This window comes from Diabrotica virgifera, chromosome 2 (genome assembly GCF_917563875.1).
Source record: "Diabrotica virgifera virgifera chromosome 2, PGI_DIABVI_V3a".
In the NCBI taxonomy this organism is placed as follows: Eukaryota; Metazoa; Arthropoda; class Insecta; order Coleoptera; family Chrysomelidae; genus Diabrotica; species Diabrotica virgifera.
Genome location: NC_065444.1, coordinates 60,170,498 through 60,197,997, shown reverse-complemented (window position 1 = coordinate 60,197,997; position 27,500 = coordinate 60,170,498). Strand labels below are relative to the sequence as shown.

The following is a 27,500-nucleotide window of genomic DNA, read 5'->3' as shown; positions in this document are numbered from 1 at the left end:
GCAGAAAATGTTAGAGAATTCATCGTAAAGGCAGGTATACATATGCGCTCTGCTCGGTGTGCGAGCCGCTCGCGCGCAGCATGTTCGTCAGATTAGTACGTGTTTTTAAGTGGCGCACCACAATCTAACTTCTGTCTGTTTTTCAAAACAAAAGCTTTGATGGTTCGCAATATGTATTTGGACGGGTTTCCGAGTGGTTTGTTGGTTTTGGCGCGCCTGAGTTGAAAATATAAAAAAAAAACATTCATAAATTAAAAATTAAACTTTGTTTCTGGTGAAGCAACACAGTTGGAAAAAGCAGATATAATATTATAATTGTCACCGGAAAGCGAAAAAGGTAACGCACAATTTGAAAGAACCTACAGATTTCTAGCTTCGTTTCTGGTGAAGCAACGCAGTTGGAACAAACAGATATATTATAATTGTGTCACCGGAAAGTGAAAAAGGTAACTCACAACTTGGAAGAGCCTATAGTTTTCTAACTTCGCTTCTGGTGAAGCAACGGAGTTGGAATAAGCAGATATATTATAATTGTGTCACCAGAAAGCGAAAAAGGTAACGCACAACTTGGAAGAATCTATAGTTTTCTAACTTCGCTTCTGGTGAAGCAACAGGGTTGGAACAACCAGATATATTATAATTGTGTCACCATAAAGTGAAAAAGGTAACTCACAACTTGGAAGAGCCTATAGTTTTCTAACTTCGCTTCTGGTGAAGCAACAGAGTTGGAATAAGCAGATATATTATAATTGTGTCACCAGAAAGCGAAGAAGGTAACGCACAACTTGGAAGAATCTATAGTTTTTTAACTTCGCTTCTGGTGAAGCAACAGGGTTGGAACAACCAGATATATTATAATTGTGTCACCGGAAAGTGAAAAAGGTAACTCACAACTTGGAAGACCCTATAGTTTTCTAACTTCGCTTCTGGTGAAGCAACGCAGTTGGAACAAGCAGATATATTATAATTGTGTCACCGGTAACCGAAAAAGGTAACTCACAACTTGGAAGAACCTATAGTTTTCAGGGACTACCTTTTTCGCTTTCCGCTGACACAGTTATAATATTATCTGCTTGTTCCAACTGCGTTGCTTCACCAGAAACGAAGTTAGAAAACTATAGGTTCTTCCAAGTTGTGCGTAACCATATTCGCTTTCCGGTGACACAATTATAATATATCTGCTTGTTCCAACTGCGTTGCTTCACCAGAAACGAAGTTAGAAATATATAAGTTCTTTCAAGTTGTGCGTTACCTTTTTTGCTTTCCGGTGACAATTATAATATTCTGCTTGTTCCAACTTCGTTGCTTCACCAGAAACAAAGTTAAGTTTTTTAATTTATGAATGTTTTTTTTTATATTGATAACGATTTCCGAAGTGAAAGTTGAAACGTCAAGTAAACTTGATTTCAAACTCGAATTGTGGCTTATGTCCAAATAAAATAGTAATTCTTATTTTGTATTTCTCACGCCGGTAAGAAGACAATAATGAAATGACCTTTTTTACATTGGTCCGCATGTATATTTTTTATTTCAGCTTCGGAGATGGATGCCGTCACTAGTATGTAAATGCCAAAAAATCATAATTTAAATATAAAAATCGACCTGTTTCCGGATTTTTTAGTCGTCGGTTTACGAAATAATGAATCTATTCCATTTGGTTTTGCCACACTGTAGAACGTAGAACTTTGGAATCCTGAGAAAACTAATAGTATTTTTGAGAAATTTAAACGCATAATGAAAGAAAAAAATGAATAACCATTTTCATTTGCATAATGAAAGATTTGCCTGAATTCAGGTTGAATGGATGACACAATATGGAGAAATAAAAATATTGGAAAAGATATGAAAGGCAGAATTTACAAAACAGTCATCAAAACAATAATGACATACGCGGCAGAAACACGACCCGACACAGAGAGGACAAAAAGATTGCTCGAAACAGCGGAGATGAAAACCCTTCGAAAAATCGATGGTGCGACTCTATGGGACAGAGCTAAAAGTGCAGATATACGACAGAAGACAGGGTAAGAAACAGAACAATAGAATGGAATGACCACATAAGCCGAATGACAACAGAGTAGTCAGGACAGCGAGAGACGGTTTCCCAATAGGCAGACGATCAGTGGTAAGACCACGAAAACGATGGAACGACAACTTACTAGAGGCACATTGAAAAAACAGACAGTCATGTCTATACAAAAAGAAGAAGAAGAAGAATAATTTATGAAAATTTTGATAATAAATAAAAAAAATGGCATCAATAATCCATTGCTTTTGTGCTTATTTTTATTTATACAATGAGTTAACTTGTTACAATTTTCATATAAAATTGGTTATAACTTTGTAAAATACCCTGTATAACATAACAATCCTTTATGCATTTGTAATGGCGAAGTTAAAAAGATTTTGAATATAAAATAAAATAAGGGTGTTCCAATAAAAAAAAAATAAGTTTTGTCTGCCACTATGTTATCGAACACCCTATGTAACATTCTAATTAATTTTATAAATGTGAATCTCAAAGTTGGCTACAATTTTTGTTATTAACTTTTATTGCTATCTATTACTATAACGGATCTACGTAGCTTTACCCCACTAATCAATCACCCTGTACATTATTTAATTGGATATGTAAATAAATTCTAATACGGTAAGATTCTCCTAAATTTATACAACCCAAGTCCAATGATAAATCGCTGTACCGTTTAGACACGACGATAAATTAAAACAACTCGATCCTTGTGATAAGTTGATACCAACCTCAACCCAACTCCAACTTTGATAAGTCGTGCGATGCACCGTTTACACACAATGATAAGTTGCAACAACTCGATTGACCTTGATAAGTTGTTTGATATATCGCTGTGTTTAAACGATCCTTAACGTATAAACTCAACCCAAGTTGTGTACAGAAATGGCGAACCCATCCTTGAACTATAAAAGCTATCGAATCCACAATAACCGTATACAACTCGCCTACACAATAATAACATCCATAAATGTAACTTCATTCACTTATTACTCATTCGTACCTCCAATAAGAACAACATTTTTACACGACACCTTACAAGAAATTGTATAAGTGTACTTTGTTCCTTTGTGAATCACAAATTTAACCTACTTCATTGTCATTCAACGCTCTACGTGGTCTACCGTTTGGATATCCGGAAAAATACGTGTTAGCTGCCGATTTCCGTTGTTTGTAGAAATTTTCTAAGGCGAAGATATTCCCTAATTTATCTGTTAGTTGTTAGTAGGATAAAACCACATAACAGATAAGATTTACGTACTATTTGCAGAATGCTGTTAAAAACGATTTCATAGTATTTAACTTATTGATAAAAGTAGGTTAATGACACAAGTATTAGACATAACATTAGGAAAATCAATTACATCAATGAATAAACATTGTATGTATGAACTTTCATATTATTTTTCTATTTTGTTATAATTTACAGCATTATTTTATATCCTACCGGCTGTCAAGGTCATTTCGTAATAGAATGGATTTGGAACAGTTTTCCTATTACCTGTTGGATGTACAAAACAGGCTGTTTTCTAATCTAATTACAAAATATAGCCTCCGTACTAATTAACCACTTTTACATTACCAGAGAACGGCAGTTCTCGTCAGTGGCACACAATACCCCTACATGCGACACTACCTATATATACACGAAATTTTCGTTCTAAATCTGACTGAATTGAAAATCGGACCAAATCACATCTTAAATTTTAGGAAAAGACTCGCCCATCCATATGTCAAATCTCCATTTTGGTCCAAAGGTGTGGATTTTACGACCCTTCCCATTAAGGGGCAGTTTTTCATTCTCGTCCCCAAAACTCCCAAAAATTTCAAAAATTTAAGTCCGGCCTTTACGGCTTCTGATAGTACTGATCATTACCTATTTAACGCATGTCTAATTTGGAAAATCGGTTATACCATTCAAAAGTTACCGAGCTCTGAAGTATGACTCCATTTTTATTTAAAAATGGGAAAATGTTTGTGGATATGTATGTATGTGTGTGGGAAAGTTACACCGATCTGAATTTTTGTTCTGTGTTTCAAGAGAGGGTCAGAGCCGATTCAGAACCGGTGTAGTTGTGACTTTTGACCACCCATAAGCCAGTTATAGGGCTTGGTAGATACAAAATTGCATATTTTTTAGGCGTATATAGACCAATCAAGTTAGTAAAAAATAAGCCGTTTTTCGACATAATTGAAAAGACGAGGTTTGACAGTTGAAATGTGTAGTATGAGATATTACAAAAGGGCTACCATCTTGGGATTCATCAATTTTTTAGTGGAAAAATTTTTAAATAAACAATAAAAACGTCAAACTTAGTTCTGTGCTCATAACTTAAAAACTTGTTTATTTAGAGATTTGACGTTCACAGGTAACTTTTTTAGAATAAAAAGATACATCGAATGAGATACGCTAAATGAAAATCGGTTAATAAACAAAAAAGTTATTGCAAAACAGACGACAAAATCATTGTTTTTTAATATTGTTAATAACAATTTTATTGTTTATTAGAAAATGTTTAAATATACCAAAACTTGAGGGCATTATGGTGTTTGAATGGTGTGCAAAAAATGGTCCAGATCTGTTAAATAGTTTTCGCAAAATTGAATTTGTTTATAAATTTTTTTGAAAAACGAGCTAATTTCTGAGGCTTGTCCAGTTAATATAGCTGAATGTATCTCAATAATCCGGAGCTCATTTCCTTCGTTAAGATATATACTAACAGCCTATGAAAAAAAAGTAAAAAAAAATTACATATACGTACACAAAATTATTTGTTAATAAATAGCAGTTTTTAAGCTTATAAACAATTACAATAATTTCGTAGAAATTAGATCAAATTAAATGGCAATAAAAAATACTGAAAGCTGGTTAAAATACACAACTTCTAAAAAAAAATTTTAGGTCGTACGACCCTTGGGGTCTGAGATAGCCCCTTTTTTGAAAAAATCACTGTTACGTTAATTAACAACACTAAGATCTGAAATTAACCAATATTTTATAAGAAAAGTCAAAGTTTTTAACAAAGTTTTTAGCAAGAAAAAATGTTAAAAATTGTTTAAACAGTAGTGTTATAAACAAAAAGTATTTTGCGTTCCGACTAAAGTAAAAAATAGCGGGCGTAGTCGACTGACTGAATAGTGGGCGTGGTTGGCGACCGGCAGCAACTCCTAAAATTACGTTATACCAACCACAAAAATCAACTTTAAAGTGAATAACAAATTTTCGTCATTCCTTATGTTTTCGAGGTCTCCGAAACCGAATATGGAGTTTATTTTTTTCTAGAATTAGTGGAACATGTTCAAAAATCAAATTTTATGCCAAAATGCGATAAATCAATTTTGATGATTTTTCAATTTTAACTCACTGTATTTTTGGTCGCTGTAAATATTTCCTTTTGAAAATTTTACTGTGTTATCTTTGAAGCATTTAGATAACAATGAGATTTGTCCAAAATGATTAAACACATTAAAAGAGAAGTTGTTAATTTTTAAACATTTTGTCGTCAGATTTCGTTAGTTTCACGCTTACTTAAAAAAGTTGAGTGACAAACTTTTTAGTTTATAATTTTAACTAACACAAGAATAAAATATAATTCATGAAGAAGTTTTCCAAAAAAATTTAATATAAATTATGCAATAGGAAAAATGTTATGTGACTTTATAGACGAGCGGCACACTGGCACACCCCAAAAAAAGCTTATTTCTCGAGATACTGGTACTAATTTTGGTAATATGTACTTTATATTTTTGATGGTGCTGAAAACGAAAATTAGGGTTGTTTTGAATTTTACGTGGGGGAATATTATCAAAATCGCAACTTTACCCTAAAAATAAAAATCACGTTTTTTGCGTTTAACTTGCTACAACTCAGTTCCATTGTAATATTTTTTTCTGAAATTGAAATTTTTATAGTATATATTTCTCACCATTCTGAAGACAATGGGACCTGCTTCAATATTTCTGTCTTGCTATAAAGAAAGTTATAAATTGTTTGAAGTAAAAGGTGCAGATTCTTGAATTGCAAAGTTTAATCGCAAAAGTTGAGTGACAAAATTTGAAATTTAGCTGTTCAATTAATTTTATGTTAAAATCTAGAGTACAGAGTTGTAGCAAGTTAAACGCAAAAAACGTGATTTTTATTTTTAGGGTAAAGTTGCGATTTTGATAATGTTCCCCCACGTAAAATTCAAAACAACCCTAATTTTCGTCTTCAGCACCATCAAAAATATAAAGTACCTATTACCAAAATTAGTATCAGTATCTCGAGAAATAAGCTTTTTTTGGGGTGTGCCAGTGTGCCGCTCGTCTATAAAGTCACATAACATTTTTCCTATTGCATAATTTATATTAAATTTTTTTGGAAAACTTCTTCATGAATTATATTTTATTTCTGTGTTAGTTAAAATTATAAACTAAAAAGTTTTAACTTAACTTTTTTAAGTAAGCATGAAACTAACGAAATCTGACGACAAAATGTTTAAAAATTAACAACTTCTCTTTTAATGTGTTTAATCATTTTGGACAAATCTCATTGTTATCTAAATGCTTCAAAGATAACACAGTAAAATTTTCAAAAGGAAATATTTACAGCGACCAAAAATATAGTGAGTTAAAATTGAAAAATCATCAAAATTGATTTATCGCATTTTGGCATAAAATTTGATTTTTGAACATGTTCCACTAATTCTAGAAAAAAATAAACTCCATATTCGGATTCGGAGACCTCGAAAACATAAGGAATGACGAAAATTTGTTATTCACTTTAAAGTTGATTTTTGTGGTTGGTATAACGTAATTTTAGGAGTTGCTGCCGGTCGCCAACCGCGCCCACTATTCAGTCAGTCGACTACGCCCGCTATTTTTTACTTTAGTCGGAACGCAAAATACTTTTTGTTTATAATACTACTGTTTAAACAATTTTTAACATTTTTTCCTGCTAAAAACTTTGTTAAAAACTTTGACTTTTCTTATAAAATATTGGTTAATTTCAGATCTTAGTATTGTTAATTAACGTAACAGTTATTTTTAAAAAAAAAGGGGCTATCTCAGACCCCAAGGGTCGTACGACCTAAAATTTTTTTTACAAGTTGTGTATTTTAACCAGCTTTCCGTATTTTTTATTGCCATTTAATTTGGTCTAATTTCTACGAAATTATTGTAATTGTTTATAAGCTTAAAAACTGCTATTTATTAACAAATAATTTTGTGTACGTATATGTAATTTTTTTTACTTTTTTTTTTCATACGCTGTTAGTATACATCTTAACGAAGGAAATGAGCCCCGGATTATTGAGATACATTCAGCCATATTAACTGGACCAGCCTCAGAAATTAGCTCGTTTTTCAAAAAATTTTATAAACAAATTCAATTTTGCGAAAACTATTTAACAGATCTGGACCATTTTTTGCACACCATTCAAACACCATAATGCCCTCAATTTTAGTTATATTAAAACATATTCTAATAAACAATAAAATTGTTATTAACAATATTCAAAAACAGTGATTTTGTCTTCCGTTTTGCAATAACTTTTTTGTTTATTAACCGATTTTCATTTAGCGTATCTCATTCGATGTATCTTTTTTTTCTGAAAAAGTTATCTGTGGACGTCAAATTTCTAAATAAACAAGTTTTTAAGTTATGAGCAAAAAAATAAGTTTGACGTTTTGATTGTTTACTTAAAAAATGTTCCACTAAAAAATTGATGAATCCCAAGATGGTAGTCTTTTTGTAATATCTCATACTACACATTTCAACTGTCAAACCTCGTCTTTTCCGTTATGTCTAGAAAAAACCTAACTTGATTGGCCTAATATAAAATATCTTAGGTTCAAGGAGATACAGGAAAACTGCAAATACACCAAATCAATAGCGTTAAGCTTTCAATTGGTGCCTAAGCAGTTAGGATCAGACATACACATGGCTCAGTATAGTCGAAAAACTGAAAAACTAAACTTTGAAAATTTTGGTTTTTTGACAATTACTCACAATTTCAACCTACGAATTACGCCAATAACTGAGCGTTTGTGGGACTCTAGACGCGTCTAACGGTGTATACCTCATATCTGGTGAAATTCGAATTTTTACGTTATAGGCTTCATAAGTATGATCAAATCTATTTCTTATGCGGAAAACGGTTTTTCAAGCTCAATAATTCCTGTAATATCCTCAGTTATCATACTTGACCTTGAATGCATCAGATACTACTTGTCAATACGTTTCAAACTCATGTTTAATGATCAAAATCGGTTAAGCCGTTCAGAAGTAATCGAGCTCCAAAAGTATAATCCATTTAACCATTAACGCCGAAATAGTTTATGTAGTTGTAGTGGTTACGACGCTAAGATTGATCGTGCAATCCGAGTTCATTTGCCGGCCATAATTATTAGGATGGCTGGGATATGAACTCGTGTTGTCTTATCACAAGTCTGGTGTCGTAACTACTAGATCATTTGGGAGAGAATGCGACAAAGGTGACCATTTATAACGCTTAACGTGTAATCGAGAAACATTACATTTAACTTCATACATTTAATTTATAAATAACTTTGAAAAACTCCTCATACAAGAATAAAAAACCGCCAAACGCCGTAAAAATATGAGTGGCGCATACAATATTCCAGCTACAAAAGAGCTGATATGAGTATTACGTGTCGCGAAAATGTATTTTTCCGTAAATCGCCAGGAAATTTTGACATTCCTGTCAAAATTTCTTGAAGAAAAAGTCAGGACTTCCTTACTGTAAGGAAATGTCATTTCCTTACTGTAAGGAAATGATATTTCCGTACAGTTGTTAGTGTTCTACATAAATGATAGAAAACATTGTCAAGTTTGACAATTCAACCTCAATACGTTTCCATAGTAACCCAAGTAATTTTATTAGGAATTTCAAAGCACCATTTATTTGGGAATAAAATTATCGCGTTTTTTTTTAAATCAATCAATATTTGTCGAATTTTAAACGATTTGCGGAAAAATAGTATGTTTACCTCGTAGGAAAAGCCACATTCCTGGACTCTGTGTTGCTAAGTCTCGGCTTGCGCCTCGACTTAGCAATCTTCACAGTCGTCCAGGAATGTTAAGCTTTTCCTACCCGGTAAACAATGTACTATTCATTTTGATGGAAAATAAAATTCTAGTTTTATTTTGACAGATTTTTTCCATAAATTTTAAAGTAAAATGCGCCACACGCGTGTGCTTTTACACACAATACAACTCATAAAGCACATAGAAATAATGCAGAAACATACAGACATTACAGAATACTCTGAATTTGATGTTCCATGGAGCATAAAATCTACCCTCAGATCTTTTTTCATCCATAGTATATGTACCTAATTTTCATTACAATCATTTGTGGCTCAACGAAATATTTAACAAGTATAATGAACTATTTTAAATGGGAAATAAGCCACAATTTCACCAAAAAAATGAATTTGTTAATTTTTTTAAATTAAATTTTGTATTTTGACAACGACACCCGACTTGGGCGTCGAAACGTTAATAAATTAATTTGTTTGGTAAAATTGTGGCTTATTTCCCATTTAAAATAGTTCATTATAAAAATGCCACAAGGAAATAGCTTCAGAACAATATTTAACAAGTATTAAAATAACAATATAAATGTATACATATAAAACTGTATGAATTAATATTTTTTTTAAATTGATGAAATTGTGGCAAAAGTATGTTACTTCACAAGCTGTTTATCCAATATTATTGATAGGATATTACTAAATAATTGAGTACGCTCATGGTATTTAAATTATGCTCTATTGCAAATATTGCAAAAACCTTTACATCTAAATAAACACATTATTCCTTTCCTATCCTCCTAACGCATATATTTACACTAAATACGACCGATTAACATCTTTCACTATATACCATAACAGCCAACCACCTTGAAAAGGAATTCTTTGTTGCCTTTGTTAAGTTCTAAGTCATTTGCGCAATGGAGTTAGCTTAACGCACAAACAGTATTATTTTTAGCAGAACATAAAAATACACTTATTTTCAGGTATGTATATCGCAATGATTTAGTGGTTTTACAATAACTGTGAACTCGCTTTGTCTCGTCCAATAAGGTAGTTGAACTATTTACCTTATTATAGAAAATAATGACTCACTGCTGATTGATATTTTATCGGAAGGTATGGCGGCTATTAAACACAGGAAAGAGATAATAGTGATGTATACTTTGAAATTGCGATCAAAATAAACGCATCTCTCTCTCTCTTGTCGGTTCCCCATTACTGAGGATCGTGATTTCTTCCAATATTCCTAACAAAGTTTTTCCATTGGTCTCTACCTTCAGCTACTCTAAGAGCTTCGTAGAATGAGTTTCCAGCTGAATTCTTAATTTGGTCGGACCATCTAGTTGGTGATCGTCCTCATGATATTCTCCCCGGAACGTTTCCAGAAACAATCAATCTCTCCAAACTATCGTCACCTCTGCGAACCACGTGACCTGCACTCTGCACTATTGCAAAATTCGTTGCAGACATATTGTGGACAGCCTTTTTTAATTTCGAGTTGGTTTAGAATGGAAACGAATGTAAAAAGTATGAGCAGCATTCTTCTCCAGCACCACATTTCAAAAGCATCAATTTTTTGGCGCTCGCGTGCGCGTAGAGTCCAAGTCTCTGCCCCGTATATCGAGAATACAAGGGCACCCCTTCAATACAAATGTACAAATTCACCCCTTGAATACAAGGGCATTCACCCAAAATAAACGCATGTAGGTACTGAAAATTTTCTTCCGAATACTGCACTCGACAATTTACAATAACATAGAAGTACAGTAGAACCCCGATTATCCGTGCTCCTCGGGACCGGAGCGGAGGTGGCACGGATAATTGAAAAGCACGGATAATCCGAACATGTATTTCTTATGTGTAATACATAAATACATATACATAAACATATATACGTACCATAAAAAGATACCAGAAAAAATAAATCTTTCATTATGAGCCTCTCTTTCGGCGTATAGAGTTTCTGTTGAGTGATTTACGATAACGCTATTTTTATGAAACCTCAAAAATGCAATTTGAGTAATAGGTCTGGATCCCGCGTATGAAAAAAAAGTTGATTAATAGCAAGCTGAAAATTTGTTATTAGATTAAGGGTGTCTAGTCGGACAAACTTTGATATATGGGAACACTGGAACAGGGGAAGTTTTAATTGTGGAACAGGTTAAAAATTTGGAATGGTCAGACTACGAAAACGCCACATGTATTTTGTCCGACAGAACATACTTAAACTCTCCGAACAGAGATTAAACTCTCATGCAAAAATCAGACTGCTATTTATCACCAAATGGGCGTTTTAATGAGTGGAATATGTGGAATATGTCAAATTACAGGAATTATGACAGGTGATAAATAGCAGTCTGATTTTTGCATGAGAGTTTAATCTCTGTTCGGAGACTTTAAGTCTGTTCTGTCGGACAAAATAAATGTGCCGTTTTCGTGGTATGACCGTTCCAATTTTTTAACCTGTTACACAATTAAAACTGCCCCTGTTACAGTGCTCCCATATATCAAAGTTTATCCGACTAGACACCCTTAAGCTATTAACAAATTTTCAGCTTGCTATTAATCAACTTTTTTTTCATACGCGGGATCCAGACCTATAATAGAAAATCAAAGCACGGATAATCCGCAGCACGGATAATCCTCACCCGGATAATCGGGGTTCTACTGTACATTTAACTACTGACATGGATGTTATGTTTCATAACGTAAACACTGACATTCGGTATGTCATACCGTTGCATATTCTCGTTTGCTTTCAATATAAATTTGCCTTATTTCACTGTATTTGTTTTTTACATCAACTACGAAATGATTCTTCACACTTCTGTAGAATAAACTACTGCTCCAAATAAAATAAACTTTATTTCTTCAAGAAAATTATGAACGCATGCATAATATTTAAAAAATGGTGAGGTTCTTACAAAATCCTTTAAAATTACAAAAAAAAAACTAGCATTGGTAACTAAAAAATAGTAAAATAATGTTTGAAGCACTTAAAAGTAGAACACCTGGATGAACTTGCTGCCATACTAATAGCGAAAGAATGCTAAATGGACTGATTTTAACTATAAAAACGTAAACACTGACATGTACCGCACGAAAAATTTACGTCAACGTAGTTAAAAGACTAAACCATACTAAAATTGCTAAAATTGCAGATGTTGGGAGTTTAGGAGCAGGTACAATTACACACCAATTGAAGGTACACAGATGATTTTCTAGGAATCTTTTATAAATAGTGTTTTTTCTACGAACGTGCAAAAATGTCTACTTTCGCGCACGCGTTTTAGTTTAGAAAGTTTTACTTTTCCGCACGCGTTTAGATATTTTAATATGGCCTTAAAATAATTATAATACATGCAATAAACTAATATTTAGATATTATTTACTATTTTATTTCAAATGTATCTTATTGTGTTCCTGTTTTAATGAAATTAACGCGATTATTTCCTTCATAGGAGATTCTGACCAATAGAAAGCTACAGAAATCTAAATTAAACTGATTATTTTTTGATGATTTTAACTTCCAATCGTATAGTAAGATATTTGATCACGTGTTTAATTCTGTCCAATCAGATTAAAATTATACTGAGAATTATCTACTGTAGAAAATTACCGATAGAATTTTTTTAAGTAGATTGTTTCTGTTTAATGGCAACCAGTTTCCTTGTTTTGACAACTGTGACATTTAAAAAATATCCATATTATACGTATTAAAATATAATCTTACGAATATCACACGACAGTAAGAATAAATAAGAAAATAATGCTTCATTTTTACTCAAATTTGTTGTCATTGGGCAATAGCCACTCGAACCCTGCGGGCTCTCGTGTCTATTGCCAGACAACACATTTTCGAAAAACTGTCGCATTATTTTCAATTTATTCTCACTCTTTTGTGATATTATACCTGATAATTTTTGATAATTTCCCGTCGTCAAGTATATTACGTCAGATGCTCTTCGTTGCTACGAAAAATACATTCAGTGGCATTAATGACAATTAATGTTTTAAAAGTTATAAAAGTGATGACTTTCAACCGTGAAATATTTATAACAACTGTGTGTTTAATTGTACTAATTTATACTTACATAAATAAATTACAATAAAATTTTGGTTTTGAACAGTTTTATTCATGAAATAATCGCAACAAATTGCACTCGATCTCTAAAATTAATATAGAATTTTAGAGCTCTTGTGCAATTACTACTGACAATTCGATGAAATAAAATTATTTTGACATAATATTCGAAAGTCAAATCGGTAGACAATAACAGTCGTTTTGAATCATCGTCATGGAAACCAAGATCGTCGTCATGCTAACTAATTATATTGAAAGTTTGGTTTTGACAACCTTGTCAAAGAATTAATTTGTGTATGTATTTTCATATTAATTAAATTAATTGATTAATAGGTCTGGATCCCGCGTATGAAAAAAAAAATGATTAATAGCAAGCTGAAAATTTGTTAATAGCTTAAGGGTGTCTAGTCGGATAAACTTTGGTATATTAAAACGCCCATTTGGTGATAAATAGCAGTCTGATTTTTGCATGAGAGTTTAAGTCTGTTCTGTCGGACAAAATACATGAGCCGTTTTCGTGGTCTGACCGTTCCAAATTTTTAACCTGTTCCACAATTAAAACTTCCCCTGTTCCAGTGTTCCCATATATCAAAGTTTGTCCGACTAGACACCCTTAAGCTATTAACAAATTTTCAGCTTGCTATTAATCAACTTTTTTTTCATACGCGGGATCCAGACCTATAAGATTTGGTCATTTTTTAAAGACTCGTAGAAAAAATATTGTTCCTAACTCTTGCAGAAAGTCTCTTTTCCGCATTCGACTGCTTGCCGAACTCCCGCTTCGCGTCGTTCGGCAAACTGCAGTTGCGTGCGGAAAAGTATGACTTTCTGCACTTGTTAAGAAATAGTTATTTTCCTAACTAGTGCGGAAAGTGATACTTTCACGCACGAGACTGCCGTTGACCCGGAAGACGCGATAGCGGAGTTTGGGCAAGCAGTCGAGTGCGGGGAAGACACTTTCCGCATGAGTTAGGAACAATATTTTTTCTAGGGCCGTACGTTTGGAAAAAGTCACAAAAAATAGAGTTGTATCAATTTTTATTTAGGAGTGAAAATATACAAATTAATTCTTTGACAAGGTTGTTAAAACCAAACTTTCAATATAATGGGTTACCACGACGACGATATTGGTTTCCATGACGACGATTCAAAACCATTGTAAATGTCTACTGATCTGACTTTTCAATATTATGTCAAAATAATTTTATTTCATCGAATTATCGCGTTAATTTCATTAAAACATGAACACAATAAGATAAATTTGAAATAAATTAGTAAATAATATCTAAATATTAGTTTATTGCATGTATTATAATATATTATAATGCCATATTACAAGGTATTTTACTTTCCCGCACGCCGTGCGGGAAAATGCAACTTTCGGAAACGAAATGCGTGCGTGAAAGTGCCTCTTTTAGCACGGCCGTAGAAAAATAGCTATTACAACAAAATATATTTTCGGGGGGGCATAGCATACCGCATGTAAGTGGTTAAGGGTTAAGGAAAATACAGTTTGGTTTCAGAAACAACCCTGAAACCAGAGAAGCATTATTCAGTTTGCAGATAGCACGTTTCAAATATGTAAGGATATGGAACAACCGGTATATATATGTTCTATCGACTTTAAAAAAGCCTTTGACCGAGTTACCCACGACAAACTGATAGGTGTCTTGTAACAGGTGGGAATTGATGACCAAGACCTCCGATTATCAAGAATTTGTATTGGCATCAATGTGCAAACATACGAATTGGTCACAACACGACAGAAGCAGTGGAAATACTACGTGGAGTCGTGGAGTGAGGCAAGGGTGTATTTTATCCCTTCTAATTTTTAATATCTACTCCAAATTTATTTTCAAAGAAGCCTTAAATGAAGATGCAGGCGTTAAAATCAACGGAATTAATGTCAACAATCTCAGATACGCAGATGATACGGTACTGATTGCTTCCAAAGAAAAAGAGTTGCAACGACTTGTAAATAGGGTGATCGAAACATGATGAATATGGGCTAATACTTAATACTTCCAAGACAAAACTTATTGTTGTCAGCAAAACGGAGTTACAACCAATGAACATCAGAGCGTATAGAGTATAGAATCACGTTAGAAAGAGTCCACAATATTACCTAGTTTGGGCGCCAATGTTAACGATAACTGAGATATAAACAAAAAAATAAGAATACGCGTTGAAAAGGCCACAGCCGCCTTCTATAAAATTAAGAAAATTCTTAGAGATTCTTAGAGAGATCTTAGAGATTCTTAGAAATATTATAGTAAACCTTAAAATCAGAATAATAGGCTGCTACATATTCTCCATATTGCTGTATAGTATGGGGAGCTGGACCCTTACAGAGACACTAATGAAAAAATTGGAGACGTTTGAGATGTCGATCTATCGACGAATATTACGGATCAGTTGGGTTGATCGAATAAGAAATGAAATAGTTTTGTATCGAATGAAAAAAATCACAGAAATAACAAAATAAAACACGGCAAGATCGCCAGAAAAGGAGGCCCAGTAGACCAGGGCGCATCTGTAAAAATATTAGTAGGTACATTTGGATGTTGAGAGGTAACATATTTTTTTGCAGAAATTGCATGAAAATTACTCGTATAATAATATTTGAGGTATCCTCCCACTCAAAAAGGTCCGGAACATTGTTTAAATAATCAAAATGTCAAAAAATGAAGGAAAAGTTCGATTTTTTTCTTGGTTTTTTGATTATAGCATTAAAAGTATGTATGCATTTTCGAGAAAAGTTGCACCCACATAAAAGTTGCGACATTAAATTTCCTACAATATAGGATTAACTAAAAACTTTAAAAATTGTCACCCTTGTTGCAAAATAGCAATAATTTCGAAAAAAACATAAAAAGACAAGTACATATTCGCATTTTACGTTTTTCAACCATTTATCAACCACTTAGGACCTTCATATTTCACCCAGAAAAACTATATTGTATAATAAAACAATACTGTAAATTTCATTAAGATCGGTGTAACAGATTTTGCAAAATAAATTTTGCAATCCAGCTTTCGCAAAAAAAATCATTTTTTCAAAATGTTGCAGCACTGAAAATAAAGCAGACAGCAAGTTATTTTTTTACATATAAAAGAATACTGTACCTTTCATTTGCAGTTTGCAAAATTATACTACCACGAAGTCAGGAATTTTTTTAAATAAACATTAATTTTTGGTGCTACGCACAGGACAACGGATACGTTTTCTCTGTTTTCACAAACAGTAATCAAATTAGTTTGATTTTTGTGGAATTAAAATATGAACAAACAACAAAATATAGTCAGAAAATAATATATTAGATAAAGATTGGAAGAAATTTTGGTGGAAATCAACTTGTGTGAATCGAACACCGCTGTCCTGCGCGTAGCACCAAAAATGAATGTTTATTTAAAAATATTCCTGACGCCGTGGTAGTTAACCGATTTTAATTTTGCAAATTGCAAATGAAAGGTATAGTATTCTTCTATTTGTAAAAAATAACTTGCTATCTACTTTATTTTCAGTCCTGCAACATTTTGAAAAAATAAATTTTTTTGCGAAAGCCTGATTGCAAAATTCATTTTGCAAAATCTATTGACCCGATCTTAACTAAATTTACAGTATTGTTTTATCATATCATAAAGTTTTTCTGGATGAACTAAGGGTAGCAGAAATGGTTGAAAAACGTAAAATGCAAGTACTTGTTTTTTATGTTTTTTTTTCGCAATTATTGCTATTTTGCAACAAGGATAACAATTTTAAAAAAATTTAGCCAATCTTATATTGTAGTAAATTTAATTAAGCAACTTTTATTTTAGTGAAACTTTTCTGGAAAGTGAATACTTTTAAAGTTATAATAAAAAAACGAAGAAAAAAATCGAATTTTTCCTTAATTTTTTGACATTTTAACTATTTAAACAATGTTCCGGACCTTTTTGAGGGGGAGGATAACTCAATTATTATTATATGGGGTAATTCCAAGCAATCTCTGCAAAAAAATTAGAGTCACCTCTCAACGTAAATCTCAAAACAGATCCGCCCAGGACTACAGGCCAAAGAAGAACATTTTGGCTCAGAAATCTCTGAGTGGTATCAAGAGACTGTTTCGAGCTCCCGTAAACAATGGTATTAGGTATTATAATTGCGAATATGATCGCCAATGTTCGATATTCGGACAGGGTACTGACAGAAGAAGAAGAACGTACAAACATTTTTATTTTTAGAAGAACATAAAAATACACTCATTTTCAGGTATGTATATCACAATGGTTTATTTGATTAGTGGTTTTAACTGTGAACTCGCTTTGTCTCGTCCAATAAGGTAGTTGAACTATTTACCTTCTTATAGAAATTTAATGATTCGCTGCAGATTGATATTTATCTTAGTTAAGCAGGTATGGCGGCTATTAAACACAGGAAATAGGTAAAGGTGATGAGTACTTTCAAATTGTTATTAAAATAAACGAATTAACTAAAGTAGATAGACATAAATGAAGTTTTTAGGTAAATATTAGACCGTATCCTACAGAGCATAGACCTGAAGGAAATATATACAGGGTGTCCCAAAAAGACTGGTCATAAATTATACCACACATTCTGGGGTCAAAAATAGTTCGATTGAACCTAACTTACCTTCGTATAATTGTGCTCATAAAAAAAGTTACAGCCCTTTGAAGTTACAAAATGAAAATCGATTTTTTTTTTCAATAGAAGAAGAAAAAGATAGAAAGATAGATAGAAGAAAAATTTCGAAGAACAAAAAAATACACTTTCTTCAAATAAACTTTTTTATCCGATGCCTAGATTTTGTGTCATTTTGGAACTACTAAATTTTTTTTCATTAGTAGTTAAAACGCCGTATAAAATACGTCCACCGGGATAATCGCCACTTCCTAATAATTACATTGACCGTACATGCCGACGTACCTTTCACTTATAGACCAGGGCGCATCTGTAAAAATATTAGTACATTTGAATGTTGAGAGGTGACTCATATTTTTTTGCAGAAATTGCTTGAAAATAATTCATATAATAATATTTGAGTTATCCTCCCACTCAAAAAGGTCCGGAACATTGTTTAAATAATCAAAATGTCAAAAAATTAAGGAAAAATTCGATTTTTTTCTTGGTTTTTTGATTAACACTTTAAAAGTATTCAGTTTCGAGAAAAGTTGTACAAACATAAAAGTTGCGTTATTAAATTTCCTACAATATAGGATTAACTGAAAATTTTAAAAATTGTCACCCTTGTTGCAAAATAGCAATAATTTCGAAAAAAAAAAACATAAAAAACAAGTATTTGCATTTTACGGTTTTCAACCATTTATACTACACTTAGGAGCTTCATATTTCACCCAGAAAAACTATATGATATGATAAAATAATACTGTAAATTCCATTAAGATCGGTTTAGCAGATTTTGCAAAATAAATTTGCAATCCAGCTTTTCCAAAAAAATTCATTTTTTCAAAATGTTGCAGAACTGAAAATAAAGCAGACACCAAGTTGAGTTTTTTTACATATAAAAAAAATACTGTACCTATTGTTTGCAATTTGCAAAATTAAAATCGGTTAACTACCACGGCGCGCGGCGTCAGGAATTTTTTTAAATAAACATTAATTTTTGGTGCTACGCGCAGGACATATACGTTCGCTCTGATTGGGCATTCCAATGACCTTTGATAATGATTGATAAATTTTAATTTTTAGTACATTTCGAAATAAATAACTAAAATTGTTTATTGCAAAATAAAAACACATACTCTGTCTTTTGAAATAACACTTTTTTTAGCAAAAACTTTCTTTGTTCATATATTTTAACTTAGAAAATAAAAGTGTATTATTTTTAAACATATGCAATTGTTTAAACAATTTTTCACAAACAATAATCAAATTAGTTTGATTTTTGTGGAATTAAAATATGAACATACAACAAAATATAGAGTAAGAAAATAATATATTAGATAAAGATTGGAAGAAATTTTGGTGGAAATCAACTTGTGTGAATCGAACACCGCTATCCTGCTCGTAGCACCAAAAATTATTGTTTATTTAAAAAAAATTCCTGACGCCGCCGTGGTAGTTAACCGATTTTAATTTTGCAAATTGCAAATGAAAGGTACAGTATTCTTCTATGTAAAAAAAATAACTTGCTATCTACTTTATTTTCAGTCCTGCAACATTTTGAAAAAATAATTTTTTTTTGCGAAAGCTGGATTGCAAAATTTATTTTGCAAAATCTATTGAACCGATCTTAACTAAATTTACAGTATTGTTTTACCATATCATAAAGTTTTTCTGGGTGACATATGAAGGTCCTAAGTGTAGCAGAAATGGTTGAAAAACGTAAAATGCGAATACTTGTTTTATTATGTTTTTTTCGCAATTATTCCTATTTTGCAACAAGGGTAACAATTTTAAAAAATTTTAACCAATATTATATTGTAGGAAATTTAATTACGCAACTTTTATTTTAGTGCAACTTTTCTAGGAAGTGAATACTTTTGAAGTTATAATGAAAAAACGAAGAAAAAAATCGAATTTTTCCTTCATTTTTTGACATTTTGAATATTTAAACAATGTTCCGGACCTTTTAGATTGGCAGGATAACTCAATTATTATTATATGGGTTAATTCCAAGCAATTTCTGCAAAAAAAATTAGAGTCACCTCTCAACGTCCATCTCAAAACAGATCCGCCCTGGACTATTAATGTTTTGGTTTCACTGGTTTGCAAATCAGTTATTACGTTTGTGCAAAGATCCGTTGGAACAACTGTATATAGTGAATCAAATTTTCATTTAAGCTGATATACGTCTGTACGATGATAGTACGATACTTCCTTACTTGCTGCTGAATGGAAATGCGCTTAACTTAATGGTAATTTACATGAAGTTAATTATACGAATACGAGACAGCTTAGAATTGACTTAAATGGAATGATTAGTACGTAATAAAACAGTTTACTACTTCCTGCAGCGAGTCATAAAGCACAGACTTCATAGAAAAGAGGTTAAAGGGCGCTGCTCATAATAACCCTTTGTATATAATAGATCCTTGACAGACTGGATTGGATTTAAAGAACACGAGCAATAAAGATTGTGGTAAAAATAACAGTGGAAAGACACGATTTTTAAATTTTTCAAATATTGATCGAGTGTTTTATTGTTTCTATAATTGGTTTTAGTGCCATTGACTTTGTCTTAACTTTTTATTGCTTTTTTAAGGGCCTTTACAACTTTTACAGCCTAAAAGATAGTTAGTGTCAATAAAGCAATTAAGAAGTTAAAGCTTTTAGTATTGATCTTAAAATATTGTTGAGGCATCGTAGTTTCTTAAAAATATTAAATGGTTTATTTTACAATTGATGAGTGTAAATTAGAAAGGGCCAAACTGCCATTTTTTTCAAAAATGAATTAATGACACAGAAATATGTTCTAAGGTCCATGCTTGTCGTCTTAAGAAAAGTTCTAATACCAGCATTATAATTAGAGTTTCAGGAGCTTATCATAAAAATTTGTGGTTGTATGTCCGGCACCATTATATTTAGAAAGGTCGTAAATCCAACTGTTCAGATGCCGCTATTTCTAGACATCTGCATGTATCCTCTGTGTGCTTTTGTTAAAGTAGATTTGAATATATTAAAATGGAAGGAAATCAGAAACAAGGATATCTAAAGTCAGTAGTCTAAAACTAGCAGCAGATGAGTACATTAACAATACACAGCTAAATACAGCAAAGCTACGTCTATGATGATCGAAGCAGCGAATCCTGCAATAATTGTTAATACAACAAATTTAAAGGTAAGCTTTTAAAGAAAGGGAAAACCTTAGTTGACAGACAAGCTGCTATAGTCAAACTGACACTAGAGAGTAGGTGTCAGAAAATAAAAAGACATCACTTTGAAGTATGAATCTATATATTCAGTCTCCAGAACACCAACTTTTTTACAAACAGTTGCTCCAGATTGACAAAAAAATGTATCCTTAACATGTATCTCATAAAAAATAAGGCACTTACACGCTTTCCTAATTTGCTCCTTTTAAATATTTTTTAATTATAGGAAGTTACTTTGGAATAAGCCTTCTTAGGATATATTTACCATTTCATAATGATGAAAGGGTCGCCAATGCGAGTCCATTACTTATACTATTGGATATAAATTGAGTCAATACTCGCAATCTTTGAGTTTGTATTTATTTGATGTTACAAATTGCTTATTGAAAACAGTGATAAGGCTAAAATCAGGAAAAGCAGCAGGACGAGAGGAAATCAACAGTGAATTAATAAAAATGGAGAAGAAGAACTGATGCAACGGATTCATAAACTAATAGAAAATATATGGAACTCGGAAAATATGCCTAAAGAGTAAAGAGTGGAGAAAGGCTAACACAATAACGATATATAAAAAACGAGGCCCAAGAGATACCAGTACCTATAGAGGAATCATGCTAATGAACATCACATACAAAATATTTTGACAAGAATCTCGAGAAGCAGAATAGATAAATACGCCGAAAATACACTAGGACAATACCAACCAGGTTTTAGAAAAGGAAAATCGACCAAAGACGCCATTCCCCTATTAAAACAACTGAATGAAAATGGTTACGAACAAGACATAAATTTACACCTGCTATTTATAGATTTCCAGCAAGCTTTCGACCCTGTAAATAAACACCAACGCGTACTCGAAATGCAAAAGATGCTAGCAAGATTGATTAGGGTCACGAAAATGACAACGGACAACTCTGTAGCAGAATTCTGTAGACGTGGTAATCGAAAAAAAAATAAAGAGACAAAAAGCGATAGTTAGAGGACTAAAAATAAATGAACAGACGAAGTATAAAATATGTTAATCTCAATGCAAAATTATAACATAGAATAGGTATACAGATTTAAAAATATATATTTCACAAAGTAAAGAGATTTAAGTATCTAGAATCTAGATGACAACAGACAGCTCAAATGACAAGAGCGCAGAGATAACTAAAAGAATAAAAGCGGACAATGGAACATACGAGTAAAAACTACTAAAAGACAGACATATCAGTAAAAACTCCAAAATGGAAATATGTATATAAAACAGCAAACAGACCTGTCATAACCTATGCAGCAGAGCAGAGACAATGTGACTAATACAGACGAAGAGAATAAACAGAAATGTATTGTCTCATTGAATGGAAATCACATTTTTTGCATCCATGCTGTTTTACTGTATTCCGACGTCATATCAGCAAAAAAAAGGTCCCAAGTGGAGTCGTCTTCCAAATTAATATTATGATAGAAGTCCTAATGATCAAGTCGCCTGACTGTCTCGATGAGTATACTATATGCATTGTCTATGACATAAATGCCCCTTTTAGCCTAGGCCACACACTAAGTAGTGACAGGCAAGATAATTTTACATCCATGATTTGAGCAATAAAAATAAACTGGTGGCTAATATTCCACTACCGTTAACAATTATTATTGGTTTTTATTGTATCTATAGAGTACGATAAAATTTATCGATATTTTGTATATGTATACTAAGTATTGTTAAAGCTGCAGAAATTAACAAAGAATAAAGAATAACATAAGAACTACGTGATTGTCCAACAAAAATAAGATAGTCAGAGTATGCATTGCCACGAATATGCTAGTCCATCCGCATATATTATAAATATATAGTGAAAATATATACAGTGTGAAACTCACTAAATCACTAATAATGTTTGTGTCCTTATTTTAAAATTTTTTTAAAAACCTTCGGTACACGTCAACTTTTAAGTTTATATCTTCTTTTTCATGTACCATGTCCTTTCAGAACGTTGGTTACCATCATAGCTATCTTAATTTTATTCACTGCCACCCTAAATAGCATGCTTGTATCAACACCATACCAATCTCGCAAGTTCTTCAACCATGAGGTTCTTCTTCGTCATGGACTGCGTTTGCCTGCTATTTTTCCTTGCATAATATTTTGTAGCAACCTATATTTGGGACCTCTCATTACATGTCCGAAATACTCCAGCTTTCTCTGCTTGATGCTTTTTATGATCTCAGTAGTCTGAGACGTTCTAGTATTGTGGAGTTTCGAATCTTCTCCACCCAGGAAACTTTTAAAATTCTTCTATAGCACCACATTTCGAAAGCCTCAAGGCGATTTAGATCGATTTTATTCGCAGTCCAGGACTCGACACCATAAAGTAAGACCGAGAACACGTAGCAGCGAAGTAGGCGGATCCTCAATGCCAATTTTAGGTCTCTGTTACATAACACCTTGGACATCCTTCTAAAAGCCGCTCTAGCCTGCTCTATCCTAGATCTAATTTCGCCGTGACTTTCTCCGTTACAATTTAATTGCTGTCCAAGGTATACGATTTTATCAACTTGCTCAAGTTTGGTATTATTTACATATATAAACGGTTTTATATGCTGTTGTTTACTTATTACGAGTATTTTGGTTTTCCGTATGTTCAGATCCAGACCTGCCTCCCTACAACTCTCAACGATACTATCAAGTAGTGTTTGCAGATCTTCTTGACTAGAAGCTAGGAGTACTGTATCGTCCGCATATCGCAAATTATTGATGACTTCACCATTCACAAGTATTCCTTCTTGTTTTTCAGAAAGTGCTTCTCTGAAAATTCTTTCGGAGTAAACGTTGAAAAGCAGGGGTGACAAGAGATTAAGAGCCTGTGATTCCACACCATCTACTAAAACTGATGTTGTTTGATTCCAATATAAATTTGCAATTATTCGAACATCTCGGCCGTCCAAGCCAATGTCCTTTAGAGCTTCGATCAATATAGAGTGCTTAACACGATCAAATGCCTTTTGGAAGTCAATAAAACAACAGTATATGTCTACAGATATATCTCGACATCTTTGAGCAAGTACGTTCATTCCAAACAGTGCCTCTCTCGTTCCAAACCCGTTACGGAAACCAAACTGTGTGTCATCCAGGTATTCCTCGCATCTATTGTAGATACGACCATGTATTACCTTCAGAAAAATTTTCAATAAGTGGTTTAACAAACTGATGGTTCTATATTCAGCACAGGTTTTTGCTGTTGTCTTCTTAGGTAGAGCTATAAACAGTGAATTAGACCAACCATGAGATAGTTGACCGCCGGTATAAATGGTATTGAAAAACGAAGTTATAGCCTCTAAAACATTGCTATCATTCATAAGCTTGTATATTTCAGTTGGAATTTCAGCAGGACCAGTCGCTCTGCCATCTTTAATGATTGTATGGCTTTTATAACCTCAGAGCGTGTTATTAGGGGTCCGTCGCAGTTAATAATATCGGGAGGTGAACTACTCCTATCGTCTTCGAATAGGTTCGTGACGTAATTTTCCCATTTTGTTTCTTACTGAAGATACCAGCCGCTTCTTTCACTTTTTTATACATGTTAAACGTGTCGTATCTGTTTTCAAGTTCTTCAATGTCATGGGTCATGGCACTGTTTGGCTAGATGTTGACTCTTTGCTTCTCGTATTTTGTGTTAAAAAGTGTTTCGTTGTTTTTCGCTAGTCGCCGTTGTTCCATCAAATCCAATATGTCATCTGTCATCCAAGCCTGCTTTTTTAGCTTTAAGTTTATATGCGCTTTTAAAACATAAATTTAAATTTGCAGGATGATTTACGTAAATCTAACATAGGCCAGTATTTTTATTTTTAATGGAACACCCTCTATATTACAGATTTAGTCAACATCGTGAAGGGCCGTAAGCTGCAGTACTTGAGACATATGTCATATAATGAGAAATCAAGGCAGATACGAGCTACTCCAATGTATTTTATAAGGTAGAATTGAAGGAAAAAGGGCCCCAGGACGAAGAAGAATATCCTGGCTTGCTTACCTGAGAGCATGGTATAGAAAGACCTCAACACAATTATTCCGTATAGCAACCAACAAAGTCATCACAGGCAGAATGATCGCCAACGTTCGGAACGGACAGGCACCCTAAGAAGAAGACCCTCTATATTTCTAAGTTTTTAGAAGCTCCTTAACAACCTAGTCTTAACAAACCATACTTAAAATTATGTAGGTAGGTATACCTAATTTTCGTCAAGAAATGAAATGTTGTGTGTGTGTTTTGTGTTTTATTGGCACTGGTTTTCACAACCAACTGGCCAGTCAATGTCATAATGATTTTTTATAGGTACTATAACTTATCACTAACTCAGGGGAGTAATGTGTAGTGTGTGTGTTGAGTAAGTGTCTTGTTACTTTGCAAAGTCGACGTCATTGTCTTTGCAAATAGACGCTAATTGTATCCGAACGTCTGCGGTCTCTCCGGTGAGTACCGATCCCACAAGGACAGAAACTATTTTCATTAGGTAAATGAAATACTAAACCCAATATACATATTTTAGAAAATTGATGTCTGTATTTAGCTAATTTTAAAGAAATACCATTAATATAAACTACGATAAATTATTAATTTTAAAATTTTATGTACCTATTTAATTTCTTGACGAATATATAATTTCATAATCCCACCTTGTATTATAGACCCTACATTATATTCTTTATTGACATGAGGTTCTTCAGTAGCTTTTAAAAAAATAAAAATATACAGCGTGTTTCATTAAAAATAAACAAGATGAATAATTATGCTAGAGTTGCGTGAATCATAGGCGTAACCAGGGGGTGGTTTTGGGGGTTATAACCCCCCCTTTTGAATGTACTTTGAGCTATATACGCTTAACACCATTATTATTCCATACCCCCCAGAGACCGTCAAGTAAATGTAACCCCCTCCTTATGATCATCCTGGTTACACCTCTGGCGTGAATCACCCTGTACATTATATTTATGTTTAAAAAGCGCACATTTGAATTTTAAGAGTTAACTTGTCCCAGCGTTTTTAATTTTCTAAAATAAGGACACCAACAATTTTATTCCATGAGATGTTTCCACTCTTTTTATTTTAAAAATGTCATCCTGTCTTATTCATAACAGATTCATAACAGACTACATGATATAGGTATAGTTCGTTAAGATCAGTTTGTTAATCAGCTTTTAAAAATATAAAAATATACAAGGTGTTCCATTCAAAATAAAGCTTATCGATTATGCGAGGCTTGCCTTAATCACCCTGTATATTTAAATTTATATTTAAAAATCCCACATATAAATATAAATGTCGACGGGTCACAGCGCTTCTTATTAGTTATTTATGATTTAAGTGTTAAAAGTACACGTTTAAGGCACGCATGTGAAAGTTTGCAGAATGAGCGATAGCGAGTTCTGCAATTCACATGAGTGCCTTAAAAATGTACTTTTTAACACGCATATCATACAATATTTTTTCTACAAACGTAATTACAGGACAATATCTACAAAAACTTTTACTTGAACTTGACTGACATTCCATTTTTATATTTTTTTGACATTACATCAAAATTGCCTACACGGTCAATACGAACTGCAGTGCCTTAAATTTTTTTTAAAGCACTAGTGCCTTAAAGTAGCATTTTTAACGCTCGTATGGAGTGCTAAAAATTGCATTTTTAACACGGTTGTAGAATTTTTTTTTTAAAACAAGAACAGGAATAATTTTATTCCATAAGTGGTTTCCACCCTATACAGGGTGATTGATTAGTAGGGTAAAGCTCAATAGCTCCGCTATAGTAATAGATAGCAATAAAAGTTAATAACAAAAATTTTAGCCACCTTTTAGATTCACATTACAAAATTAGTTAGAATGTTACAGGGTGTTCGATAACAAAGTGGCAGACCAAACTTATGTTTTTTTAAATGGAACACCCTATATTTTATTTTATATTCGAAATTCTGTTAACTTCTCCATCACAAAAATATCAAGGTTTGTAATGTTATATAGGGTATGTACAAAGTTATAACCAATTTTGTATGAAAATCGTAACAAGTTCAACTTTCTGTATAAATAAAAATAAGCACAACAGCAATGGTTTATTAATGCCATATTTTTTATTTATTGTCAAAATTTTTAAGAATTATTGATATTGCTAATTTTCTTTATATCAAATACAGGGTGAGTCAAAAGGCAAGTACATTATTTTCTCAGTAATGTTAAATAAAACACCCTGTATTTTATGTCATTATTGAAAAGTAACATTAACGTACTTTAATTTTTATATAACATTCCCTATGCCCAAATTTATTAGTTTTCGAGATATTTTCATTTTTCAGAGCAAATTATTTTAGGTGTTTAAATTTATCTAAATTTTAAGTAAGCCATGACTGAATTGACAATTGAAGATTACCGATTATCAATCCGGTAATCAATGTAACACTGTAGCAAATAAAGAAATAAAAATAATTTATTAGTAATACATTTTACAAACAAAAACACAACCACTACATGCAACATT

The 27,500-nt window shown here is 32.6% G+C and overlaps 1 protein-coding gene across 1 annotated transcript in view; it reads right to left on the bottom strand.

The window, feature by feature from the left end:
• Positions 1-27,500, bottom strand: part of LOC114337345 (matrix metalloproteinase-2-like) — a 519,978-nt gene that overhangs the window by 415,886 nt on the left and 76,592 nt on the right. The gene's annotated exons all lie outside the window — the stretch shown is intronic.